The sequence below is a fragment of the Oryx dammah genome, unplaced genomic scaffold (genome assembly GCF_014754425.2).
Source record: "Oryx dammah isolate SB20612 unplaced genomic scaffold, SCBI_Odam_1.1 HiC_scaffold_27, whole genome shotgun sequence".
NCBI classification, from domain to species: Eukaryota; Metazoa; Chordata; class Mammalia; order Artiodactyla; family Bovidae; genus Oryx; species Oryx dammah.
This window is the reverse complement of record NW_024070211.1, coordinates 127,990,750-128,017,252: the sequence shown is the minus strand read 5'-3', so window position 1 is coordinate 128,017,252 and position 26,503 is coordinate 127,990,750. Positions and strand designations below refer to the sequence as shown.

The 26,503-nt window shown below is 37.1% G+C and overlaps 1 protein-coding gene and 1 pseudogene across 4 annotated transcripts in view; both read right to left on the bottom strand.

The window, feature by feature from the left end:
- GULP1 (GULP PTB domain containing engulfment adaptor 1) overlaps positions 1 to 26,503 on the bottom strand; it is a 334,314-nt gene that overhangs the window by 222,875 nt on the left and 84,936 nt on the right. The gene's annotated exons all lie outside the window — the stretch shown is intronic.
- Positions 4,999 to 5,149, bottom strand: LOC120855280 (annotated as a pseudogene).

The following is a 26,503-nucleotide window of genomic DNA, read 5'->3' as shown; positions in this document are numbered from 1 at the left end:
TTTTTTTTTTTTAACTAGACAGAACCCACCTCCTGTTACACATCAGTTTTTTTTTTTTTTTTCCTGTTTCTACTCTTTTATTTTAACTGGTTGGAAGTAAGTGATGATAATTCTCCAATTGCTTCAATTGTCACATATTTGATAGAATAAGTCACTGTGCACATCAAAGGAATCAAAAAATGTTCTACTCTTTTGGCCAGTATTACCTAGCAGCCTTCTAAATCAGATAATTGAGAAAGAAATGAAAATAATGCCTCAATGTTCAGAGGCTTGTGAAAGAAACACAATAACTTAATACCTTGGCGTATGATTGTATGTAGGTACTCTTTCTGTGAAAGGCCTGGAGTTATTGATGAATATAAATTTAAGACTTTAGAAGAACAAGAACAGACTTATTTCTAAGTCCCTCAAGCACTAATAAGGAAATAAAATTCACATCTGTTCAATGTCAAAAAGAATCATAAGCATCCAGTATTTTGTTTTGTTTACAAACATATGAAAGTGAGTAAGACATCATCAATTATACCACCTGCAGAAATGAGTCAATTACACATGTAGAACAGTGTTTCTCAAAATGAATTCTGAGAAACATTAGTTCTATAAAATGTGGGTGTTTTACACACACACACACATACACACCTTCAGTCAGAGGGTTTCCATAGTCAAATACGTTTGGAAAACATTTGGATAAATAAATTTAAATACTGTTTTTACTGTGTTATTTCTCATATTTTTAGAATACTTATATATATATATATATATTTTAGGTTTATCATAAAAGGTTTACTATATCAGTCCTCATCCTTTTCAAGTTTTTATTTTTTTAAATTTTACTTTATTTTACTTTACAATACTGTATTGGTTTTGGCATACATTGACATGAATCTGCCATGGGTGTACATGAGTTCCCAATCCTGAACCCCCCTCCCACCTCCTTCCCCAAGCAAGGTGAAAAGACAGCCTTCGGAATGGGAGAAAATAATACTCTTATATATTTTGAGGTTCCAAAATATATCGTAATATGATTCCTTATTTTATTTCACCAAGAAAACACTTTTCCTTAGAGTATCTTCAGAGTTTTATTCATAGTGGTTTTATTTTTAGTAATCTCAGAAAAATGAGAAGATAGAGTTGGTTTCATGATTAATAATTTTATTTACAGAAAATATGCCATTTATTACAACTAAACTCTTGATTAGAATGCAGAAGGATCTGACATGCAAGTAGTCATAAGCATATAAAATCAAATTCACAAAGAAGCCATTAAATAATTTTTATTTTTAAAAATTGAGCTAACAATATATATCAGCATTCATAGAGGACATTTTGCCATTAAGAAGGAAAGAGAATTAAATTAGAAAAGATAGGTAATCATGAAGGAAACTAGGTTTCATTCAAAGTCCCTTTGAATTAAGAGAAAAATTATTGAATATAAATGACATGTATATTTTCTTGAAACATACCTCCTCCCCATTAAAATGGGATAATTATTAGCATATACATCAAAGACATGGTGAACACCTAGTTATTTTCTAAGCCAGATTACCAAAAGCTTCCTGCATGTGTCAGTTTGCCCCAATATTTTTTTTTTTCCCATGCAGTTAATCTACAAAAAAGAACAATTGAGATTTGCTTCAGGCATGAACATCTGACAAATCATAACAAACATCAAACGCAGAATGTCCAAAAATATTCTCCATATTTTTTCTGTAATGATATTAATGATAAAGTCATAATAATCTTTCCAAAATGCACATAAGGTCTAGTCATTGGTGGCTTCTGCTCCCACTGCAGGCGTACAGGCCATACATAAGCTGTCCCATCCACAGTAGTCTTCTTTCTCTCTTTCAAACAAGCCAGGGTCTTTCCTGTCTTAGGGTCTTTGCATTACCTTTTCCCTAGACCTTCACGTAGCTTAAGCACCTTCCCATCATCCAACCTTCTATTCAAAGGTCACCACATCCAAGATATGTTTCTAGTTGTGCCGCTGCTCTAAAATACTCCACCCCCTCCTCTCTTACCCTGGCTTATTTTCCTTTCTAGTGCTTCTCAGTAGCCTAAATTTTTATTTGTTTATTGTCTGCTTTCTTCACTAAAATGAGAAAGAGACCTCTTAGCTTTTCTCTCTACTCCTTAAACACATGCTTTTCAAATCTACTTGTAAATCAGAAACCCTAAAAGGTTTTCAGATGTACAAATGTCTGGGCTCTATGCATTTCTAACTTAAATAGTATGAAATAAGGCTTACACGTGTGTTTCTTGAAAATGACTACAGAGAAAGGTATCTGGGACATAATAGTGAATAAATGAAGGAGTAATTGAAATAAACAAAAAACCTACTTCCTATCAGATACATTTACAGGGATATCTCCCTGACCATGCTTTGGTTAAAAATCTGCCTTCCAATGCAGTGGACATGGGTTTGATCCCTGATCAGGGGAAAAAAAATCCCACATGCCACGGCCATCTAAACCTGTGTACCACAACTACTGACCCTTTGAACCACTACAGATGGAGAGAAGGTCCATGCACTGCAACTAAGATGCTGTGTGCCACAACTAAGATCCAATGCAGCCAGCTAAATAGATAACATCATTTAAAAATTTTAAAAAACATATTTACAGGACAGACCATATTTTGAATGCTGCATACAATATTTAGCATTTAATATCTAATGGCCAAGACATCTATATCATCTGCTAAATATTACACAATACAACAACAGTTGAGAAAGGCAAAGAGCTTCAAATTGCTAATTTGTTGGGGAAAATAATTAAGTTTTCAAGTTTATGTCACCATAAAAGAGGAGCTCTGTCTAAGACTTCACTGAATAATAATAGCCTTCATTTGTGTGGTAATTCTGAATATGTTAAAACCAAGACTGTTATTTGAACTACTTATTTTTCAGTTTTTATAACTTGATAATAAAATTAAATATCAACTTCCACAATAAAATTTCCAGAAGGCAATTTGTATCTTATTGCCCTGCAACAAAGTAAGCAGGTCATAACCTCCAATCCTTCCAAAAACAGCAGCCAGTTTCCACTTCATCTCTTCCTCCAGCATCTCACCAGACAAGAGCACTGTCAAGGGTACAGGGATCAAACAGTGTACAGCCTGACCCAACCAAAACCCAAATGGCTCACCACCGACTCAGTCAACATCAATAATTAAAGCAATCTGCCTGTTGAATTAGAGTAAAGGTTTCACAGGCGGAAGCAGTTCTTACTGCCAAAGGGCTTTGCGCAACTTGACACATCCAAGATTTGGTGCCAGAAAAGGTGATGAAAACCTCGGGACGTTTCTAGTAGAGGAAATTTTCATTGTGTGAAAGCGTTAAAAGGAAATGCAGAGCTGTTTATAGTGCTCAATCAGGATTCTTTAAAAGCTATGCTGAATACATATAGACTTCTGGGGCTGCGATTTGAAGATCTCTCTTTTTAAAAATTATTAGCAGTTCAGAGTAGACGTGAAGCCTGTTTTGGTCAGAAATATTTTTAATCATGAGTGACACTGCTTATAACTAGAGAATCTGAGAACGAACTAGGTAAAATCATCAAAGTAAACCAGTGGGGCACTAACTACAGGATGTCAAAGAGAATTGGAGATCAAGAGGCAGTGGAGCTTATTTCCACGGGGGAAACAAAATTCTCCAACATCGAAGAGTTCACATGGCATTACAAAATGTCAACAAATCTTGATAATCAAGACTTTTTTAAAGCAACCATAGCCATAAAACATGGAACAATCACAAATAAACACTGACAGCCACATTTAGCTAGCCCAGAACGTTTTTCCTGCTCTATTTACTTAGCTAGTCTTTCCTTTGTGATAATGACTCTGATATATAACCTTGAACAGTTCCTAATGCTTACTAATGTATATAAGTGACATCTCAATTTGAGTTCACTTTTTTTCTTTTTATTAAAGCACATTTGCTTTACCATGTTGTGCTAATTTCAGGTGTACAGCAAAGTGATTTAGTTACACACACTTTTTAATATTCTGTTCTCTTATAGTTTCCTATGCTATAGAGTAGGTCCTTGTTGGTTATCTATTTTACATATAACAGTGTGTATATGTAAATTTCAAACATCTAATGTACCCTCCCCACTTTCCCCTTTGGCAACCATAACTGTGTTTTCTAGGCCTGCGAGTCTCTTGCTGTTTTGTAAATAAGTTCATTTGTATCTTTTTAGTTGTGATTGTTGTTCAGTTGCTATGTCTGACGCTTTGTGACTCCATTGACTGCAGCACACCAATCTCCCCTGTCCTCCTCTTTCTTTTTTAGATTCCACATATCCGATATCTGTCTTTGTTTGTCTTACTTCACTTAGTATGATAATCTCTAGGTCCATCCAAGTTGCTGCAAATGGCATTTTTCATTGTTTTCTATGGCTGTAATATTCTATTGCATATGTACATCAAGCTAGTCAACCCAGGTAGTGCTAGTGGTAAAGAACCCACCTGCCAGTACAGGAGACATAAGAGACTTGGGTTTGAGCCCTGAGTTGAGAAGATCCCCTGGAAGAGGGCATAGCAACCTACTCTAGTATTCTTGCCTGGAGAATCCCCATAGACAGTGGAACCTGGTAGGCTACAGTCTATAAGGTCACAAAGAGTCAGACACAACTGAAGCAACTTAGCACACAAAGTCAGTCCTAAAGGAAATCAACCCTGAATATTCATTGGAAGGACTGATGCTGAAGCTGAAGCTCTAATACTTTTGCCACCTGATGTGAAGAGTCAACTCATTGGAAAAGACTCTGATGCTGGGAAAGATTGAGGGTAGGAGAAGAAGGGGGTGAACGATGATGAGATGGTTGGATGGCATCACCAACTCAATGGACATAAGTCTGAGAAACTTGGGAGATAGTGAAGGACAGGGAAGCTTGGTGTGCAGCAGTTCACGGGGTCACAAAGAGTCAGACACGATGTAGTGTCTGACTGAAGAATCATATACATACATACCAAGTTTGGTTTTTGTTTTTTTTTTCCCAAGGGGGAGTGCAAATGCTGTCCCCAGCTGATAGAAGCTATGCAGTCAAGTTTCCCACATTTGGGGAAATCATAGGAATCAGTACACCTTCAGTTCAATGGATGAGACTTGCCCTGGGAAAATCACCTTGTGATCTTACCACTTCTTTATCCATTCATCTGTCGATGAACATCTGGGTTACTTCCATGTCTTGGCTATTGTAAATAGTGCTGCGATAAACACTGGTGCATGTGTCTTTTCAAATTATACTTTTCTCCAGATGTATGCCCAGGAGTGGGATTGCAGGATCATATGGTAACTCTATTTTTAGTTTTTTAAGCAATCCCTATACTGTTGTCGATAGTGGCTGCACCAATTTACTGATACATTCTCACCAACAGTGTAAGGGAGTTCCTTTTTCTCCACACACTCTCCAACATTTATTGTCTATAGCCTCTTTGATGATGGTCATTCTGACTGGAGTAATGTGATATCTCATTGTAGTTTAGATTTGCATTTTTCTCTAACCAGTAGAGAAAAAAAACTACTTATTTTCTCTAATAAGTATAGATGTTAAGCATTTTTTCATGTGTCTGTTGGCCATTTGTGTGTCCTCTTTGGAGAAATGTCTATTTAGATCCTCTGCCCATTTTATTTTAATTGGATTGTTTTATTGACAGTGAGTTGTACTGAACTGTTAGTATATTTTGGAAATTCATTGTTGGTTGCATCATTTGCAAATACAAATCCAATAGTACCATTTATGTCACGTGAAAAAAACATTACAAGGAAAAATAACAATCAATTATTCTAGGCCTATCATCTCTCTTCAGGAAAATTAAATTAAATACTAAGTGGGCATCATTTTTAAATTCATATAGCTCATATCCATAACTAATAAGCCATTTTTATTCACCAACACTTTTATTCAAAACAATATAATCAAAAACTTATTAAACATTTTGATTTTCCAGGTTGTAGAATCATGAGGCAAGCATAATAACAAATATATTTTTTAACCTGCTAGAGGAGAAAAGCATTCTAAAAAATTGGTTTAGATCGATAGATAATTTGAGTTAGTAGGTAAGAGCTTATGTCACTGTTTACATTCTCATTTCAGGGGCTGTTAAACATAATCATAGTACCATTTATTTCTCCTCCATAGCTTGTATCACTCTGAAGCCTAATTAATTATCAGTGACTAACTACATCTCTTTCACTCACTGTTATATTTCCAACATTTGGTACAATGCCTGGCATGTAATCATAATTCAAAACAAACCTGTTGAAAGAGTAAATCAATGCTAAAATATGTATCAGAAGTGAGAACATGGTGGCAGCATATCAGTTTGTAGGTACCTTGAAATACATACTTGAAACTTTTATATATTTCTTTGGCATCCAAGTCTAATTTAAAATATTAGATTTATCTATAAAAATTATCTTTGATAAGCCTTCCAACATATCTTTGTAACTATCTGATAACTATGTTGACATTCGCGAGCACGGGGCGGACCCGGGAGCACTCTGCCGCCTAGGGAGCAGGAGAGGAAGCTGGAGCAGGATAAGCTCTCCGGGGTGGTAAAGAGCGTCCACCGGTGGCTCCGCAAGAAGTACCAGGAAGTGGGAGATTTTGATAAGATCTGGAGAGAACATTGTGAGGATGAGGAAACTCTTTGTGAATATGCTGTTGCAATGAAAAATTGGGCAGATAATCATTGGGCAAAACTTGTGAGGGCGAAGGTCGTATTGAATGGTGTTGTAGTGTGTGCAGAGAATATTTCCAAAATGGTGGGAAGAGAAAAGCACTTGAAAAAGATGAGAAAAGAGCTATACTCGGCACTAAGACCACTCCAGCCTTAAATACACATGAATCTTCTAAACTTGAAGGTCATTTAACCAACCTCAGCTTTACAAACCCTGAATTTATAACTGGTCATGTATGGATGTGAGAGTTGGACTGTGAAGAAGGCTGAGCACTGAAGAATTGATGCTTTTGAACTGTGATGTTGGAGAAGACTCTGGAGAGTCCCTTGCACTGAAAGGAGATCCAACCAGTCCATTCTGAAGGAGATCAGCCCTGGGATTTCTTTGGAAGGAATGATGCTAAAGCTGAAGCTCCAGTCCTTTGGCCACCTCATGCAAAGAGTTGACTCATTGGAAAAGACTCTGATGCTGGGAGGGACTGGGGGCAGGAAGAGAAGGGGACGACAGAGGATGAGATGGCTGGATGGCATCACGGACTCGATGGACGCGAGTCTGAGTGAACTCCGGGAGTTGGTGATGGACAGGGAGGCCTGGCGTGCTGCTATTCATGGGGTCGCAAAGAGTGGAACACGACTGAGTGACTGACCTGAACTGATGGTGATGATGATGATGACGATTGGGCTTCTGTGGTGGTTCAGCTGGTAAAGAATCTGCCTGCAGTGCAGGAGACCCAGGTTCCATTCCCGGGTTGGGAAGATGCCCTGGAGAAGGGAGTGTCTACCCACTCCAGTATTCTTGCCTGGAGAGGTCCATGGACGGGAGAGCCTGGCAGGCCACAGTTCATGGAGTTGCAAAGAGTTGGACATGATTGAGTGACTAACACATAGATTATTAATATAATTAATTGCCATTATTTTATTGTCAATATAAAAACCTGCCTGCTGGTAATACATATGCTTATAGGCACAAATTTTATTTAATAAATACATGAGTATTTTCCCCCCAAAAAAAATAAAAAATAAAGAAATCAAAAGGAATTTTTTATCTCATCTCATAATAAAACGTCCTAAAAGCCAAAAGAATATAACTGAATCCATTATCCACTATATAGGGCTTGCCAGGTGGTGCTAGTGTTAAAGAACCTGCCTACCAATGAGAAGACATAAGAGATACGGGTTCCATCCCTGGATCAGGAGGAGCCCCTGGAGAAGGGCATGGCAATGCACTCCAGTATTCTTGCCTGGAGAATTCCATGGACAGAGGAGCCTGGTCAGCTATGGTTCATAGAGTCACAAAGAGTTAGATATGACTGAAGAGATTTAGCACACATGCATCCACTATATAACTGAGATACTAGACTGCTTATTTTTTTAAATGTACTAATCACTCAATGTTTTCTGATTACAAATGGATGTCTAAAAGATGCTCAAGCATCATTAATCATCAGGGGAATGCAAATCAAAATCACAATGAGATATCATCTCACACTTGTTAGAATGGCTATTAGCAAAAAAAAAAAAAAAAGAGAGAGAGAGAGAGATAACAAATGGTGGCAAGGATATGGGAATATAAATTGGTGCAGCCACTGTGGAAAAATGTATTCAAGGTCCTCAAAAAATTAAAAGAACTCTATATGATTCAGCAATTCCACTTCTGAGTATTTATTTGAAGAAAACAAAAACAGTAACTTAAAAAGATACCTGCACTGTAGTATTCATTGCAGCATTATTTACATAAGCCAAATATGGAAACGACCCAAGTGTCCATCAACAGAAAAATGGATAAGGAAAATGTGAGACATAATTCATCCATAAAACAGAATGAAATCTGGCCAATTGAGACAACATAGTGAGACCATGAGGGCACTATGCTAAGTGAAATAACTTGAGCTGAGAAAAACAAATACTATATGATTTCACTTATATACAGAATCTTAAAGAGGCAAAAACAAAGTTGTAGATACAGAGAACAGACTGCTGGTTTCCTAAATCAGAAAGTGGGCAGTAGGCAAAATGAAAGAATGAAGGGGATCAAAAGTTATACAGTTAGTTACAAAATAAATAAGTCACAGAGATGTATAGCATGACAACTGTAGTTAATAAAACTGTATTGCATACTTCAGAGTTGCAAACAGAGTAGATCATAAAAATTCTCATCTCAAGAAAAAATAACCTGTAACTGTGTATGGTAATGGGTATTAACTAGAATTACTGTTGTGATCATTTCACTATGCATCCAGATGTCAAAAAGTTATGTTACACAATTGAAATTAATAGGCTGTTCTATGACAATTGTACCTCATATTTAAAAAAAGAAATAAAACCTAACAGACTAAATATGTATATCAGTTCAGTTCAGTTGCTCAGTCGTGACTGACTCTTTGCAACCCCATGAATTGCAGCTAGCCAGGCCTCCCGGTCATCACCAACTCCCGGAGTTCACTCAGACTCACGTCCATAGAGTCTGTGATGCCATCCAGCCATCGCATCCTCTGTCGTCCCCTTCTCCTCTTGCCCCCAATTCCTCCCAGCATCAGAGTCTTTTCCAATTAGTCAGCTCTTCGCATGAGGTGGCCAAAGTACTGGAGTTTCAGCTTTAGCATCATTCCTTCCAAAGAAATCCCAGGGTTGATCTCCTTCAGAATGGACTGGTTGGATATCCTTGCAGTCCAAGGGACTCTCCAGAGTCTTCTCCAACACCACAGTTGAAACGCATCAATTCTTCGGCACTCAGCCTTCTTCACAGTCCAACTCTGACATCCATACATGACCACAGGAAAAACCATAGCCTTGACTAGACGGACCTTAGTTGGCAAAGTAATGTCTCTGCTTTTGAATATACTATCTAGGTTGGACATAAGTTTTCTTCCAAAGAGTAAGCGTCTTGTAATTTCATGGCTGCAGTCACCATCTAGCAGTGATTTTGGAGCCCCCCCCCCCAAGAAAAAAGTCTGACACTGTTTCTATTGTTTCCCCATCTATTTCCCATGAAGTGATGGGACCAGATGCCATGATCTTCGTTTTCTGAACGTGGAGCTTCAAGCCAACTTTTTCATTCTCCTCTTTCACTTTCATCAAGAGGCTTTTTAGTTCCTCTTCACTTTCTGCCATAAGGGTGGTGTCATCTGCATATCTGAGGTTATTGATATTTCTCCCGGCAATCTTGATTCCAGCTTGTGTTTCTTCCAGTCCAGCGTTTCTCATGATGTACTCTGCATAGAAGTTAAATAAGCAGGGTGACAATATACAGCCTTGATAGACTCATTTTCCTATTTGGAACCAGTCTGTTGTTCCATGTCCATTTCTAACTGTTGCTCCCTGGCCTGCATACAGATTTCTCAAGAGGCAGGTTAGGTGGTCTGGTATTCCCATCTCTTTCAGAATTTTCCACAGTTTATTGTGATCCACACAGTAAGGCTTTGGCATAGTCAATAAAGCAGAAATATATGTTTTTCTGGAACTCTCTTGCTTTTTCGATGATCCAGCAGATGTTGGCAATTTGATCTCTGGTTCCTCTGCCTTTGCTAAAACCAGGTTGAACATCAGGGAGTTCATGGTTCACGTATTGCTGAAGTCTGGCTTGGAGAATTTTGAGCATTACTTTACTAGCATGTGAGATGAGTGCAATTGTGCGGTAGTTTGAGCATTCTTTGGCATTGCCTTTCTTTGGGATTGGAATGGAAACTGACCTTTTCCAGTCCTGTGGCCACTGCTGAGTGCAGCACTTTCACAGCATCATCTTTCAGGATTTGAAACAGCTCAACTGGAATTCCATCACCTCCACTAGCTTTGTTCATAGTAATGCTTTCTAAGGCCCACTTGACTTCACTTTCCAAGATGACTGGCTCTAGATTAGTGATCACATCATCATGATTATCTGGGTTGTGAAGATCTTTTTTGTACAGTTCTTCCGTGTATTCTTGCCACCTCTTCTTAATATCTTCTGCTTCTGTTAGGTCCATAACATTTCTGTCCTTTATCGGGCCCATCTTTGCATGAAATGTTCCCTTGGTATCTCTAATTTTCTTGAAGAGATCTCTAGTCTTTCCCATTCTGTTGTTTTCCCCTATTTCTTTGCATTGATCACTGAAGAAGGCTTTCTTATCTCTTCTTGGTATTCTTTGGAACTCTGCATTCAGATGCTTATATCTTTGCTTTTCTCCTTTGCTTTTTGCCTCTCTTCTTTTCATAGCTATTTGTAAGGCCTCCCCAGACAGCCATTTTGCTTTTTTGCATTTCTTTTCCATGGGGATGGTCTTGATCCCTGTCTCCTGTACAGTCTCACGAACCTCATTCCATAGTTCATCAGGCACTCTATCTATCAGATCTAGACCCTTAAATCTATTTCTCACTTCCACTATATAATCATAAGGGATTTGATTTAGGTCATACCTGAATGGTCTAGCGGTTTTCCCTAGTTTCTTCAATTTGAGTCTGAATTTGGCCACAAGGAGTTCATGATCTGAGCCACAGTCAGCTCCCAGTCTTGCTTCTGTTGACTGTATAGAGCCTCTCCATCTTTGGCTGCAGAGAATATAATCAATCTGATTTCAGTGTCGACCATCTGGTGATGTCCATGTATAGAGTCTTCTCTTGTGTTGTTGGAAGAGGGTTTTTGCTATGACCAGTGCATTTTCTTGGCGAAACTCTATTAGTCTTTGCCCTGCTTCATTCCGCATTCCAAGGCCAAATTTGCCTGTTACTCCAGGTGTTTCTTGACTTCCTACTTTTGCATTCCAGTTCCCTATAATGAAAAGGACATCTTTTTTGGGTGTTAGTTCTAAAAGATCTTGTAGGTCTTCATAAAACCATTCAAGTTCAGTTTCTTCAGCATTACTGGTTGGGGCATAGACTTGGATAACTGTGATATTGAATGGTTTGCCTTGGAGATGAACAGAGATCATTCTGTCGTTTTTGAGATTGCATCCAAGTACTGCATTTCGGACTCTTTTGTTGACCATGATGGCTACTCCATTTCTTCTGAGGGATTCCTGCCCGCAGTAGTAGATATAACGGTCATCTGAGTTAAATTCACCCATTCCAGTCTACTTTAGTTCGCTGATTCCTAGAATGTTGACGTTCACCCTTGCCATCTCTTGTTTGTCCATTTCCAATTTGCCTTGATTCATGGACCTGACATTCCAGGTTCCTATGCAATATTGCTCTTTACAGCATCGGACCTTGCTTCTATCACCAGTCACATCCACAACTGGGTATTGTTTTTGCTTTGGCTTCATCCCTTCATTCTTTCTGGAGTTATTTCTCCACTGATCTCCAGTAGCATATTGGGCACCTAATGACCTGGGAAATTCCTCTTTTGGTATCCTATCATTTTGCCTTTTCATACTGTTCATGGGGTTCTCAAGGCAAGAATACTGAAGTGGCTTGCCATTCCCTTCAGCAGTGGATCACATTCTGTCAGAATATGTATATATATATATATATCTCCAATGTTCATGCTTTTAATCAAACAATAAATGTTGTAAAGAATGGTCTCAAACACAATTGATATTAGAAACCATCTTATGGTCTTTTTCTTCATGTAAAACACTGTGCAAGAAGTAAGTAGTCTTAAATTTTATAATGTGCAAATTCTATTCTAATGTTATTGTTGTTCAGTCACTAAGTCATGTCCAACTCTTTGCAACCTCATTAACTGCAGCATACCAGGTTCCTCTGTCCTCCACAATCTCCTGGAGTTTGCTCAAACTTTTGTCATTCAACCGTCTCATCCTCTACCACCCCTTATCCTCCTGCCCTCAATCTTTCCCAGAATCAAGGTCTTTTTCAATTAGATGGCTCTTTACTATCAGGTAGCCAAAGTATTGGAGCTTCACCTTCAGCATCAGTACTTCCAATGAGTATTCAGGACTGATCTCCTTTAGGATAGACTGGTTTGATCTCCTTGTAGTCCAAGGGACTCTCAAGAGTTTTCTTCAATACCACAGTTCAAAAGCACTCAGCCTTTCTTATGGTTTGTCTGTCACATCTGCACATGACTACTGGAAAAACCAATACTTTGACAATATGAAGTGTCGGGGGTGTTCAGCTTTAAGGGATCTAATATGTTACTCTTTTCTTTTCTGTGCCATTTCTCAAGGATTCTCTATTCCTTATCAGTTCCTGGAAAAGAGGAACAAGCAGAGCTGCATGCATTTCTGAGGACTGAGACCATGAGAAGCGGCACCTGCTTATTCTTTCAGGGACTCCCTTGAGTGACTCCCTTCAGTGACCTTACTTAAATGTAATCTATTCAGTTATAGGTCTTACTCAGGATATGGAATGCTTGCTGGCCCCTTGAAGATTGTTATTTCGTTGGCTTTGTTTTTGCTCAGTTTTTTTTTTTTTTCAACTGCCTAAAGCTGCCTTGTATGAAGATACATAAACATGCGTTTCTGCAAATAAAGCACCCTTGTTTCACTCGAGACTTGGGTTCCCTGCGTCCCTCTTCTCATTGACTCCAGTCCCCAGGTCCCAGTCTACAAAGACCGTGACAAGTGGTGCCCGAACAGGGACCTGGTGGAAGCCCTTGGCAAGCAAATGGAGTGACTATTAGGACCTACAGAGGTCGGTAAGTGCGGGGTTATGGGACAAATGGCTGGAAAGCCTCCATCACTTTTCTACTTTACTTCATCATTTATTTAAGGTTCAAGGACTTTTGGTTTCTCATCAACGGATAAGGGCTTGTCTCCAAACAGTAGTTGAATATAATCCCTGTTTCCCTGATGAAGACAGTTTCAATTTAAAAATTTGGAACCAGGTTAAAAATAATAATAATAATATTAAATGAGCCAAAAGATGGGTAAAAAATATTCCAATAGATTTCTGGCTCTTGTAGGCCCCCATTAAAGCCATGATCTTGCCATTTCTAGGCAATTCTAGCCCCCCTGATATTCGTCAACAAGCTGAACACCTATTATATGAACATAAATTAAATGATAAAACTTTACAAAAAGCCCAATTAGAGCAACATAAAATGTTTCAAAACTTTCCCACAATCCCTGCTCCGACTATCCCAAGCACTCCTCCTCCTCTTGTAACAGGCACAAAACCGAAAGTCCCCTCAATTCGAGGACAAGATAAATCTGATAATGATTTTTCTGATGCTCTCTTTGACACTAAAGCCATCAATATTTTTTTTATAACAATGATAAGCCCCTAACACACACTCACATTTATGAATACAGACGATCCAGCCATTCTCCTTCATGACAAAGGCTTTCTGATTTACTGTCTTTGCAGTCTCAAGTCTCTGAGGCCAATGATCTTTTTGCCTTTCCTATGTTAAAAAATGTTAATGCTCAAAGACAACTAATACCTCAATATGGAGACATTGATTTTTCTCACATACAATAAATAAAAAAGGCTATAATTATGTACGGCCCTCATTCACCTTTCACTAAAGAACTTCTAAATGCTATGACATCTTCTATTAAAAATTTTATTCCTTATGACTGGAAAATTTTGATAAAAGCTCTTCTTAAACCAAGAGAATATCTTCAATAGATAATATGGTTTCATGATGTGGCCCGGGATCATGCCAATTCTAATTCTCAAACTGACACTCCCCAAAACGACATTACTTTTAAAATGTTAACCGATATGGGACAATTTAATTCAATGAAAGCTTAGATACAATGCCCTCCTTTATTACATGAGCAATTGAAAGAAATTGCCCTGGAAGCATGGGATCAAATTACTTCTCAAAGAAAAGCTAAAGATAGCTACCCAAAGATATTACAAGGCCCTAATGAAACCTATGCTGATTTTTTTAGCTACTGGGAGTTACTATCTCCCATAATGTTATCGAAGAGGAAGCCAAAGTACAATTAAGAAACTGCTTACATATGAAAACGTGAATCAAAAATGTCAGAGAGCCATCGCTCCAATACATGAGACCAAAAATGTTATTGATTATTTAAAGTCTTGTCACAACTTTAGATCAAAAACTCAGAAAATGCAAATGTTAGCTGAAGCAATGGCTGCTACCTTTAAAAACAAAAAAAAAGATATTTTGTTTGTAGGGATAAGATCCATTTAAAAAAGGATTGTCCAATTACTTCTTTTATCTTACATTTCTATTAACTCCTCTAATGATATACAGATAGATAGATTTGATAATACTAATAAAAAACAATCTTTATGGACATCAATAGTATCTAAATATGCATGACCAAATATAAATATCAAAATTAATGACAAAGATTTTCTGGTCTTCTTGAGACTGGATCTGATATTACTATTATTTCCAAATATTTATGGCCCAAATCTTGGCCTATACAGAGAATTTCTTGCCAAATTGCAGGAGTTTCTCAAACCAAAGTACAAGAGGTTTATCAAAGTGTTCAAATATATCCATGTGAGAGACCAGAAGGCCAGCCTGCAACATTATGACCTTATGTGATAAATGCACCCTTTAATTTAATAGGAAGAGATTTACTTATGCAATGGCAAACTCAAATATATATTCTACATTTTTCCTAGGGGCCACTGCTTATTAAACAAACAATAAAATTATTAAAATAACTTGGAAAAATGATGAGCCTATTTGGACAAAGCAGTGGCCCCTTACAAAAGAGAAATTAGAGGCTACTAAAGAACTTATAGATACACAATTGAAATTAAAACATATTGAGGAATCTTATTCCCCTTGAAATTCTCCCATTTATGTAATATAAATAATAATAAAATCTAGCAAATGGCATCTTTTAACAGATCTTCAAAAAGTTAATACATCTATGAAACCTATGGGTACATTACAACCAGAAATTCCATTACCTACCACTATTTCTCAAAACTGACATATTATTATAGATTTACAAGTTTGCTTTTTTACTATACCTTTACACCCTCTAAACCAAGAGAGATTTGCTTTCTCTTCCTTATCCTAATCATGCCAGGCCTCATAAACGGTATCAATGGACTGTGTTGCCTCAAAAAATGATGAATTCTCCCACCGTATGTCAATATTATATAGTCAAAGCCCTTGAACCTGTGAGAAAACAATATCCTGACTTTCTTGTTATTCATTACATGGATGATATATTGTTTTCGGCTCCATCTGTTTTAGAAATTCAACAAATGTTTGACATAGCTCAACAATGCTTAAGAGCTTCTAGACTAATCATTGCCCCTGAAAAGATGCAAACCTCAACACCTTACCATTACTTGAGATTTATTGTTAATAGACAACATATTACTCCCCAACTAACACAAATTCTTCTTGATAAATTATCAACCTTAAATGATTTTCAAAAACTTTTAGGTAATATAAATTAGATTAGACCCTCATTAGACATAGCAAATTATCAACTAACTTATTTAATACTTTAAAAGGAGATCCCAATTTAAATAGCCCTTGTTCACTTTCACAAGAGACACGAGAAAAACTCTGTTTGTTGCAAAATAAATTACAAAAACAGTTTCTTACTCGTATCAGACTTGATTTACCTCTGGAGTTATTCATACTCCCCTCTCTCCATCCTCCCACGGGACTTCTTACCCAGCAAAACTACCCAATAAAGTGGATCTATACCCATTTTAGAGAGACAAGATCACTTACACCCTATCTTGACTTGATCGCTCTAATCATTATCAATGAAAGAAATATAGCTAAGATTCTAATTGTCTCCAATCCTCATAAAATTGTAATACCTATTAATAAATCTCAATTCAAAAACACATTACAAACTTCTACCAATTTTTAAATAGACTTTCTAGAATATTTTAGAGAAATTTCATTTTACTATACTTCTAACAAACTCTAGAATTTCTTCAAAAATACTGAATTTATTATCTCTTGCATTGTCACATTATGACTTATACCTCAAACTGATATTTTCTATATAGATGGGACTAAAAACGCCAAACTCTCATTCTAGTCTCTCAAAGAATATGAAGTCTTTTATACTAAATTTCACTCTGCTCAACAAAATGAATTATATGCTCTCATTCAGGTTATTCACTTACATTCTTATCCTATTAATATAGTTTCTGACTCCTTATATTCAGTTTATGTATTAAGAAATATAGAAACTTCTACCATAAATTCTAATCAATCTATTTTCCAACAACTTTTTCTTGAACTACAATCTATTATTAGAAACTGCACTTGCCCCATTTATATTACCCATATTCAAGTACATTCTTGTCTTCCTGGCCCTATGGCCCATGGCAATGAACAAGCTGATAAACTTGTCTCTTTTGCTACTCTTAAAGAACAACATGCTGTATTAAACAATAATGCTGGCTCATTACATCCAATTTTAAAAATTCCATACTGACATGCTTAGAAAATCATTAATAATTGCTCTACTTGTAGGCCCCTACATCTTCAACCCATTACACAAGATATTAATCTTCAAAGATTACAACCCCCCCCCCCAATGAACTATGGCAAAGGAATGTAACTCATTGCCCTGAACTTTATTCCTCTTCCTTCTTACAAATTCTTCTTTTATATGGGGCCACACCTCTCCAAGGTGAAGCTACATGGCATGTCATAACCCACCTGTTAGCTTGCTTTGCAGGAATGGGAACACCTAATTCTATAAAAACAGACAATGGCCCTACCTATATTTCTAGGCAAATCAAACAATTTTTACATTCATTCTCTATTAAACAGATTAAAAACATTCCTTATAATCCACAAACATAAGACATAGTTAAACAAGCACATCACACACTGAAACTACAAATAAAATAATTTAAAAAGGGGGAATATACAGGAACACTTTTATCTTCCTTATCCAGAGCAGACTTTACTAGATTCCAATGCAATATATTCTTTAAGCCTATAACTATTGTTAATACAGCTTTATTTGCTCTAAAATTTTTAAACTTACCACAAGGAGATATTTTGACAAAAGCAGAAAAACATTTCGAGGCGTTGAAGGACACCTCCCTTCCTCTGCCCATCTGGTATCAAGATGGGTTGACTAAACAATGAAAATCTGGAAAATTAATATTACAGGGAAAAGGGTATGCTTGTATTTCTCCAGATGGATGCAACGAAATCAGTTGGCTCCCTCTTCGGAAGATCTGCACCAGGGGAGCCACCGACATTCAAGATAGAGAAGAAATGGCGAAATCCCCAGGAGGAGGAGTTTCCAGTACAAACCATGGCGGCTTTAAAAATTTCCAAGAAATGCCGCACTCGACGTCATAGACCTTATGATCTCCCTACTTGGGGACAGATAAAAACCCTTACTAATCAAGCTGAAAATCTGGTTTCTCAACAGGGAATGCCTTGGAATCCTGAAAATATTTTTGTCACTATGCTTGCTTTGCTTGCTTTTGCTTCCCCCACTCAGGCTGACTTGATTAATCACACTTATTGGGCTTATATACCTAACCCCCCTTTATTGCAGGTTGCAGAATGGACAGATACACAACCGGTCGTATCCACTAATGACTCAACACATATGCCTCCTCCTTGGAGCTTGGAGGGGCCCTCTCATCCTGAGGAAGAAGGAAGACTAATTAACATTTCTCTAGGCTATGAAATTCTTCCTTTATGCATGGGCCCAGCAAAATTATGTATTAAAGTTAGTCAACAAACATGGGCTTTCATCCTGCCTCCAAAAAAGAACTTCCACACATTGCTTGGACTTTTTACTGCCCTGTCCTTTTATGAAAACCATGTCAATACTACCAAAACTCTAGGAAAAGGACAAAAGTTGGAATGTAAGCGGTTTACTTATAAGGACTTTAAATATACTCCTGTTTATTGGGATAGATGTCAAGCTAAATCAGGGAAATTAATGTTTATGGCCAATGACACCATTGTTGATATTGTTATATGGCTATCTAACTGCTCAGATGATATTAATAGTACTATATGTGATTATGTAACTCAAGTAGCATAGAAGATTTCCAACAGTTCAATGAAACACTTCCATGACAAAGGACTCCTTGGCTGGCTTGATGGTGAAATGGCACCTTCTCACCCTCAAATCGTCCTCAGTAAATGAATTGGGCCTGAACAATGGGACATCTGAAAACTTGCTGCAAATACTGAAAAACTTGGAACTTGGACTAGATATTTCACAGAGACCAGTCGTAGTCATAGTAATTATTCCTTCTGTTATAATCATTTATTTTATACAAGCTTGTGTTCCCCTTCTTTTTGTTATAGCCATAAGAAACTTACAATTTAATAGATTTTACGTTCTGTGACCTGTATAGATTGCATATTGTATACTTGTCTTAATTCCTCTATTTCTCTAAAAAAAGAATCCCTTTTGATCCTTCAATCTCGATGTGGTCTATAGATACCAGTAGATCAACCACCCTGGGAAGAGGGTCCCATGGCAAAACTTGCTCCCCAGTTACTCACTAAATTACTCTGACAATCTAAGTGATTCATTGGATGGTTAATTCTTGGCATTTTGGGGTTAATAGCCATTTGCACCACTGCTGCTATCGCAGGCACTTGCTTTACAAACTTCAATTCAAACACAAAACTTTATTCAAAATTGGACTAAAGATTCTCATACTATGTGGGCCACTCAGGTTCAGATAGATGAAGAAGTTCAGGATAAAATTCAGAAATTAAAAACAGCCATCCAACGGGTTGGAGATCAATTAATAGATTTACAAAAACAAATATTATTAAATTGTGATTGGAATTCTACTCAGTTTTGTATCACTCCGGTTCGATTCAACCAGAAGCGCTTACAACTGGGAATAAATCAAATTTCATCTGTAAGATATACATAATAATCCTTCCTTAAATGTACAATTATTGCAAAAGGAAAATTTTGAAACCTTCTTTAAGAGTCTACCCTCTTCCAACTATTTGGAAACCTTAGCTGAACAGCTATCTGATCAATTATCTGGGCTGGATCCTCGAGGATGGTTTCAAAGCATTACACATAACATTGGATCTGGAACTATAAAGCTGATAATTGTCCTGGTGATTACATTTTTAGTATACCAATGTCTTTCAACTAAAATTGTTCAAACTAAACAAACTCAATTGGTCAGAGCCTTCTTCACAAAACTATCTACAGTGATCCCAATTGTGAAAAAATAAAAAAGGGGGAATTGTCAGGGGATGTTCAGCTTTAAGGGATCTAATATGTTACTCTTTTCTTTTGTGTGCCATTTCTCAAGGATTCTCTATTCGTTATCGGTTCCTGGAAAACAGGAGCAAGCAGAGCTGCATGCAGTTCTCAGGACAGATCATGAGAAGGCGCCCCTGTTCGGATTCCTTTCAGGGACTCCCTTGAGTGACTCCCTTGAGTGACCTTACTTAAATGTAATCTATTCAGTTATGCCCCTCTTACTCAGGATATGGAATGCTTTCTGGCCCTTTGAAGATTGTTATTTGCTTGGCTTTGTTTTTGCTCAGTTTTTTTTTTTTTTTTTACTGCCTAAAGTTGCTTTGTATGAAGATATATAAACATGCATTTCTGCAAATAAGGCACCCTTGTTTCACTCGAGACTTGGGTCCCCTGTGTCCCTCCTCTCATCCACTCCAGTCCCCAGGTCGCGGTCTCCAAAGACCATGACAATGAAGCTTTTTCAACAAAGTGATAGCTCTCTGCTTTTTAATATGCTGTATAGGTTCGTCATAGCTTTTCTTCCAAAGACCAAGCGTCTTTTAATTTCTTGGCTGCAGTCACCATCTGCAGTCTTTTAAAAATTATTTTTATTTCGATCATAATTTCAAGGAAATAACAAAATATCACAGAAATAAGCATATATGTATACATCCCTTCGGTCTGTGATTTTATCGCTTTTCTCCTACACCTGTGTTTTTAAGATTCTATGATTATTCTTAAAAATAAACATACCATTTCTATCCATTTTCCAATCACCCCCAAAATATTAACAAATATTTATTAACCTTAAATTTAGTATTTGGTAGAAAATTATTAAGCAGTCAGGCAAATTTAGTGGTTAGGTTTCAACTCCATGTTCAACTCCTGATTTTATCTGTCATCTTCCTTTTGTAGGAAGCAAACCTTTTAGAACTATGGTAGCAAGAAGCTATTCAATATGTTCTCCAAGATCTATTTAACATACATTATTAATATAGAATCATTCTTTCAATTTCTTTTTTCCCTCAAATACTTCTATTTGCTTTTCTTTCCTTTTACACCTCAATTTACATGATATTATCAAGAAATATTTCTCCTGAGCCACATCTCACAAAAGTTAAAAATATACAAAATGCAATACTTCTTGGTGCCAAGTTGGTTTGTCTTTGAAATGGCAACCCACTCCAGTATTCTTGCCTGGAGAATCCCATGGAGGGAGGAGCCTGGTAGGCTACAGTCCATTGGGTAGCAAAGAGTCGGACACGACTGAGCGACATCAGTTCACTTAGCCTTAGCCTATCTAAAACATAACCCAGAAGTGTGATCTACCATCCAGCTGCTTCCTCCAGTAGATCCTAGTACACACAGTGATCAAATGTATATTTTTCATCTAAGACTTATCACATTAGTTAATCTTCTTGGCTGGTCTTATTGGGTAGACTTCATCACCTGTTTACCAATAGAAAGATCCTGATGAATAAATTTTATCAAGATATAAGGCTATAAAGAAGGTTCTGAATTTTGATGAAATGAAAAAGGTTTTCTCCATATTCAGAACTATACTTCCCATGACCTAAACAAGATCAGAAAGTGAAAAATTTATTCAAATCATACAGGGTGTCAAGGATACATGTTTATATCATGTTTATACTTCATCGTGTCCAACTCTTTGCGATCCCATGGACTGCAGAATGCCAGGCTTCCCTGTCCATCACCAATTCCCAGAGCTTACTCAAACTCATGTCCATAGAGTTGGTGATGCCATCCAACCATGCCATCCTCTATTGTCCCCTTCTCCTCCTGCCCTCAATCTTTCCCACTGTCAGGGTCTTTTGAAATGAGTCAGCTCTTCACATCAGATGGCCAAAGTATTGGAGTTTCAGCTTCAAAATCAGTCCTACCAACAAACACCCAGGCCTGATCTTTAGGATGGACTGGTTGGGTCTCCTTGCAGTCCAAGAAACTCTCAAGAGTCTTCTCCAACACCACAGCTCAAAAGCATCAATTCTTCAGTGCTCAGCTTTCTTTAGAGTCCAATTCTCACATCCATACATGTCTATTGGAAAAACCATAGCTTTGACTAGATGGACCTTTGTCAGCAAAGTAATGTCTCTGCTTTTTAATATGCTGTCTAGGTTGGTCATAGCTTTTCTTTCAAGGAGCAAGCATCTTTTAATTTCATGGCTGCAGTCACCATCTGCAGTGATTTTGGAGCCCAAGACAATAAAGACTTTCATGTTTATATACATGAATATAATTTAATGTAACAAATGTACAAAACAAAAGAGACCATGATTCACCTTTTATATATATATGTAATTTTACTTTTCTAAATGTTGTATAACTATGTGCTAAAACCACACAGTATTAAAATGTATTCTAAAGGCAAATTTTTTAAAACTCCATCACTTAAAGCAATTAATTGCTTTTTCTTGGTTATTCATCTGAATCTCTGACAAGGTCTTCCTTCTATTTTCTCTTTTCTCTTAATCTAGGAGGTTTTATGGTGTCCACAGGTAGTTCACAGGCTATATGAATGTGTTCCAAATACTTCCTAGATGACCTGAAACTGCATGCAATTTTAGATGTGTTCATAGGTATTCTGAATACACTCTCAAAAGGGTCTATGACCCCAATATGTTAAGAATTGCCATTTAGCATTTATTGTTTCTTCAGTGCCCAAGCTGATATGAATTTGTAAATAGTTTAAATAAACACACACACACATTAGTAAAATGGGTTAAAAGACTTCAAAAATATTTCACTTAGTTTCTAATTTGACATAGATAAGTAAATACATGGAAATAAAATTTCAAGTACAATGATAGCACTACTGCACCAAAATATAAGAGTCACAGACAAGAATTCCATAGAGAACATCTTAATTTGCTTACTTGCCCTGCTGTGAAAATAGCCTGCCAATGCTTTACAAACACATGTGCCCATAGTCTAAGAGTTGCTCTTCCTTTTTTTGTGGCACAACAAGCAAAACTAGTCTTAGCTAACTAGCTTGATAGAACCAAACAAAACAAAGTATAAAGCATCATTGGAAAATCAAGTTTGACTGGATATTTTGACAAGAAAGAAATGGAGGGAGGGAGTAAAGGGAAATGAAAAGAAAGAAAAGGGGATGAAAAGAAACAATATTTTTTGCCCATATAAATGAAAGATCTTTTAATCCAACTTCTCAGGTTTACAGAATGGATATTTCACTAGTGAATTTTTAACCTATGTTCTGTTTGTACTCTTTTTTTTTTTTTTTTTCTTTGATGAAGTACTTGCCTATCTTACTTCTGCTCATCAGCCTTTTACATCAGTTTTCTATTCAGTCTTTTGGGGTGGGAGGTATGGGAAGGACTACCTGTCAAGGCTCCTTTATTGCAGACATAATTTGTTATTTGATAACTTTCTGATTCGTCTGATATTTATTCCTGTGTATGTTTTTTAACTTCTACGATTTTGTGCTGGAATGAAATAAGGAAGAGTAAAATATGTGTTTTTAAGTTTTTTATTTCAATAAAATATACATAACATATAATTTACCATCGCAATCATTGTCAAGTGCACAGTTTAGTAGTAAGAGCATTCATAGTGCTGTGAATCCATCTCTAGAACACTTTTCATCTTGCAAAAATGAAACTCTATACTCCAATAAACATCAGGCCTCCATTGCTAGCCCCTAGTCCTCTTCATGTCCTGATAAAAATAATTTATTTTTAAGAGATGGGAGAGTATGAACTCATTGAGGAAATGAACTTCTTAAAATACATTTTGTGCTTTTTCAAACTACTCACTGCATAGAGGTCTTTCTCAAATACATGTTTGTCATTGACAATCTCTCTATAATTAGCACAGAAACAATATGTTGTTTTCTGGACATCAGAAGCACCTGTGCATTGGAAGTTATTTCCAGTAAGGAGGATGATTTCTCACAACCTGCCCACATTTTTTAAAATTCAGTCCTTATTCATAACATGAAATAACAGAGTGACAGACACTGTTTTGTGTGCTCTACAAGTGTGTTATTCTACTTCTGACTACAAGCATACAGGTAAGTCCTAACATGACTGCTATTTCACAGATGGAAAATGAGAGTGAGGTATCAGCCTAATTTTGATGGGTTCATTGTATCAGCATAAAAGTTTACAGAGTTACTATAGAATGGGAAAATATCCAAGAATAAAAGGTGGTTTTTGTTTTTAGGTTGCCAAGGAGGATTCTTCTGAGGGTCCAATGTGACAAAGATTTTAGCACGTTACTCCTGTGATCCCTATATTGTAGAATGACAAGCTCGTAGACTACAAAGAACTAAGCTTGAGCCAACATTTGTTCCACTGCTTAACTAAAAACCTTAGGACAAACCACACAAACACATCCATACATAAAATGAAGTATCTTAATGTGTTCTGCTTCACAAGATCTTTCCATACACACGTAATGTGTATGTGTGTGTGCATGTGTCTGCATGAGTGAGTGAGACTGGGGGAGCATGAGAGAAAGAAAAAAATAACAGACTCTGCAGACAAGGGCGTAGTTAACCACAAAATATTCTAAAAATGTATGACAGTATCATGATTATTGGTGCTTTCCTGGTGGTTCAGTAGTAAAGAATCTTCCTGCAAATGCAGGAGATATGGATTTGATCCTTGGGTCAGGAAGATTCCCCTGAAGAAAAAAAATGTCAACCCACCCCAGTATTCTTGCCTGGGAAATCCCATGGACAGAAGAGCCTGGTAGGCTACAGTCCGTGGAGTTGCAAAAGAGTTGGACATGACATAGAGACTAAACAACAACAATAACAAATCATGATTATTAAGTGTAAATGGGCACCTAAGAACACATGAGAAGTGTCAGGCAATATTTAAAAACGTAGCCTATGGGTCGGTCCAAAAAATCTGGTTTAAGTTGCCAACTGAGTGGGCCTTCGAATTAAGTATTCTGTCTAATTTTCTTCATTTCTGGGATTAAAATAATACCATCATGGCTTGTGTGGATAAATGAGTTAGTACAAGCATTTAAAATTGTGCCTGGAATACAGTAAGTGCTTGATGAATGTTACCTTTCATTTTTTTATTCAGTATTTCCTACTACTAATCATAGTTTTTTCCTATTTCTACCAAGTCTTTTCCTAAAACAATTCATGTAAAAGGTCTAGTAAAGGATTTTCTATCCTGTAAACAAAGAATGTTAACAGAAAGCTGTATCTTACTTATTTATCAGTTCATGGATTCTGCCAGGTTAATAGTTTACCATAAGCCTTTGCATACAAAAGTAACTCATCTCACGTTTCTGCGAAAACCTTAGCAATCAACTGAAAAGAGGGAAAAATTGTTTTATTTAACTGTTTTTTAAAAAAGTAGAAATATACCATGTCATAAGTGTAAAATCAGTATTATCCTGTCTTTTTAATTACCAAAACTCTTCACTTCTAGTTTGAATTGTTTTCTTGGAGTTCAATCTTTACTTACTATAGAATTGTGTCATTCATATACTTCTTCTTGCTCAGTCACTAAGTTGTGTCCAACTCCTTGTGACCCCAGGATTATAGCATGCCATGCTTCCCTGTTCTTCACTATCTCCTGGAATTTGCTCAGATTCATGTCCATGGAGTCAGTGATGCTATCTAACCATCTCATCCTCTGCTGCCCCCCTTCTCTGCCTTCCTTCAATCTTTCCCAGCATCAGGGTCTTTTCCATTGAGTCAGCTCTTCGCATGAGGTGGCCAAAATATTGGAGCTTCAGCTTCAGCATCAGTCCTTCCAATGAATGTTCAGGATTGATTTCCTTTAGGATTGACTGGTTTGAATCCCCTGCACTCCAAGGGACTCTCAAGAGTCTTCTCCAGCGCCAAAATTCAAAAGCATCAGTTCTTCAGCTCTCAGCTTTGTTAATGGTTCATTTCTCATATCCATACATGACTACCGGAAAAACCTCAGCCATGGTCATTTATACACTTAGCATTTTCCACTTCAGTTCTTCAACAGTAATGCTGAAGATAGGGGATATGCCTTCAAACTGAAATTTTACCGAAAATACAAATTTCGATGTATTCCATGGGTAAACATATACTTTACCACCTCAAATTGGGACACTTTTGAAAGTAAGCAGAGTGATAACTAGATAGGGTGCCAGGACAACTGGTCCGAGCTAGCTGCCTTTTTATTTTCCCAAAGTCTTAATTTATCTTCATAGAGTTTAGGATTTAGTAAACATGACATGAACAATTGCTGAATGAAGAAATGAATACATAAAGTAGGTAAAGGAATTCTCATGTTAAATGATAGAAATGGAGTACAATATATCAGTTACACTCTGCTCCTTAAGTATGATTAGCCATGGGAGTCCAAATTGGCATGACAGGGTCACAAGATGCTAATGAAAACACAAGTTGCATATTAACGGATTACAACACATTCATGTAAATTTTTAATATAAATGCTCGATTTTTTTCTTTTTTCCTACTTTTCATGAACACCAACCTCTAGAATGAGCTACGACCTCTAGAATTTATGAAGAGATCTGACTCCTCTATTATAAAGTTCAGTTCAGTTCAGTCACTCAGTCGTGTCTGACTCTTTGCGACCCCAAGGATTGCAGAATGCCAGGCTTCCCTGCCCATCATAAATTCCCAGAGCTGACTCAAACTCATGCCCATGGAGTCAGTGATGACATCCAACCATCTCATCCTCTGATGTCCCCTTCTCCTCCCACCTTCAATCTTTCCCAGCAACAGAATCTTTTCCAAAGTGTCAGTTCTTCACATTAGGTGGCCA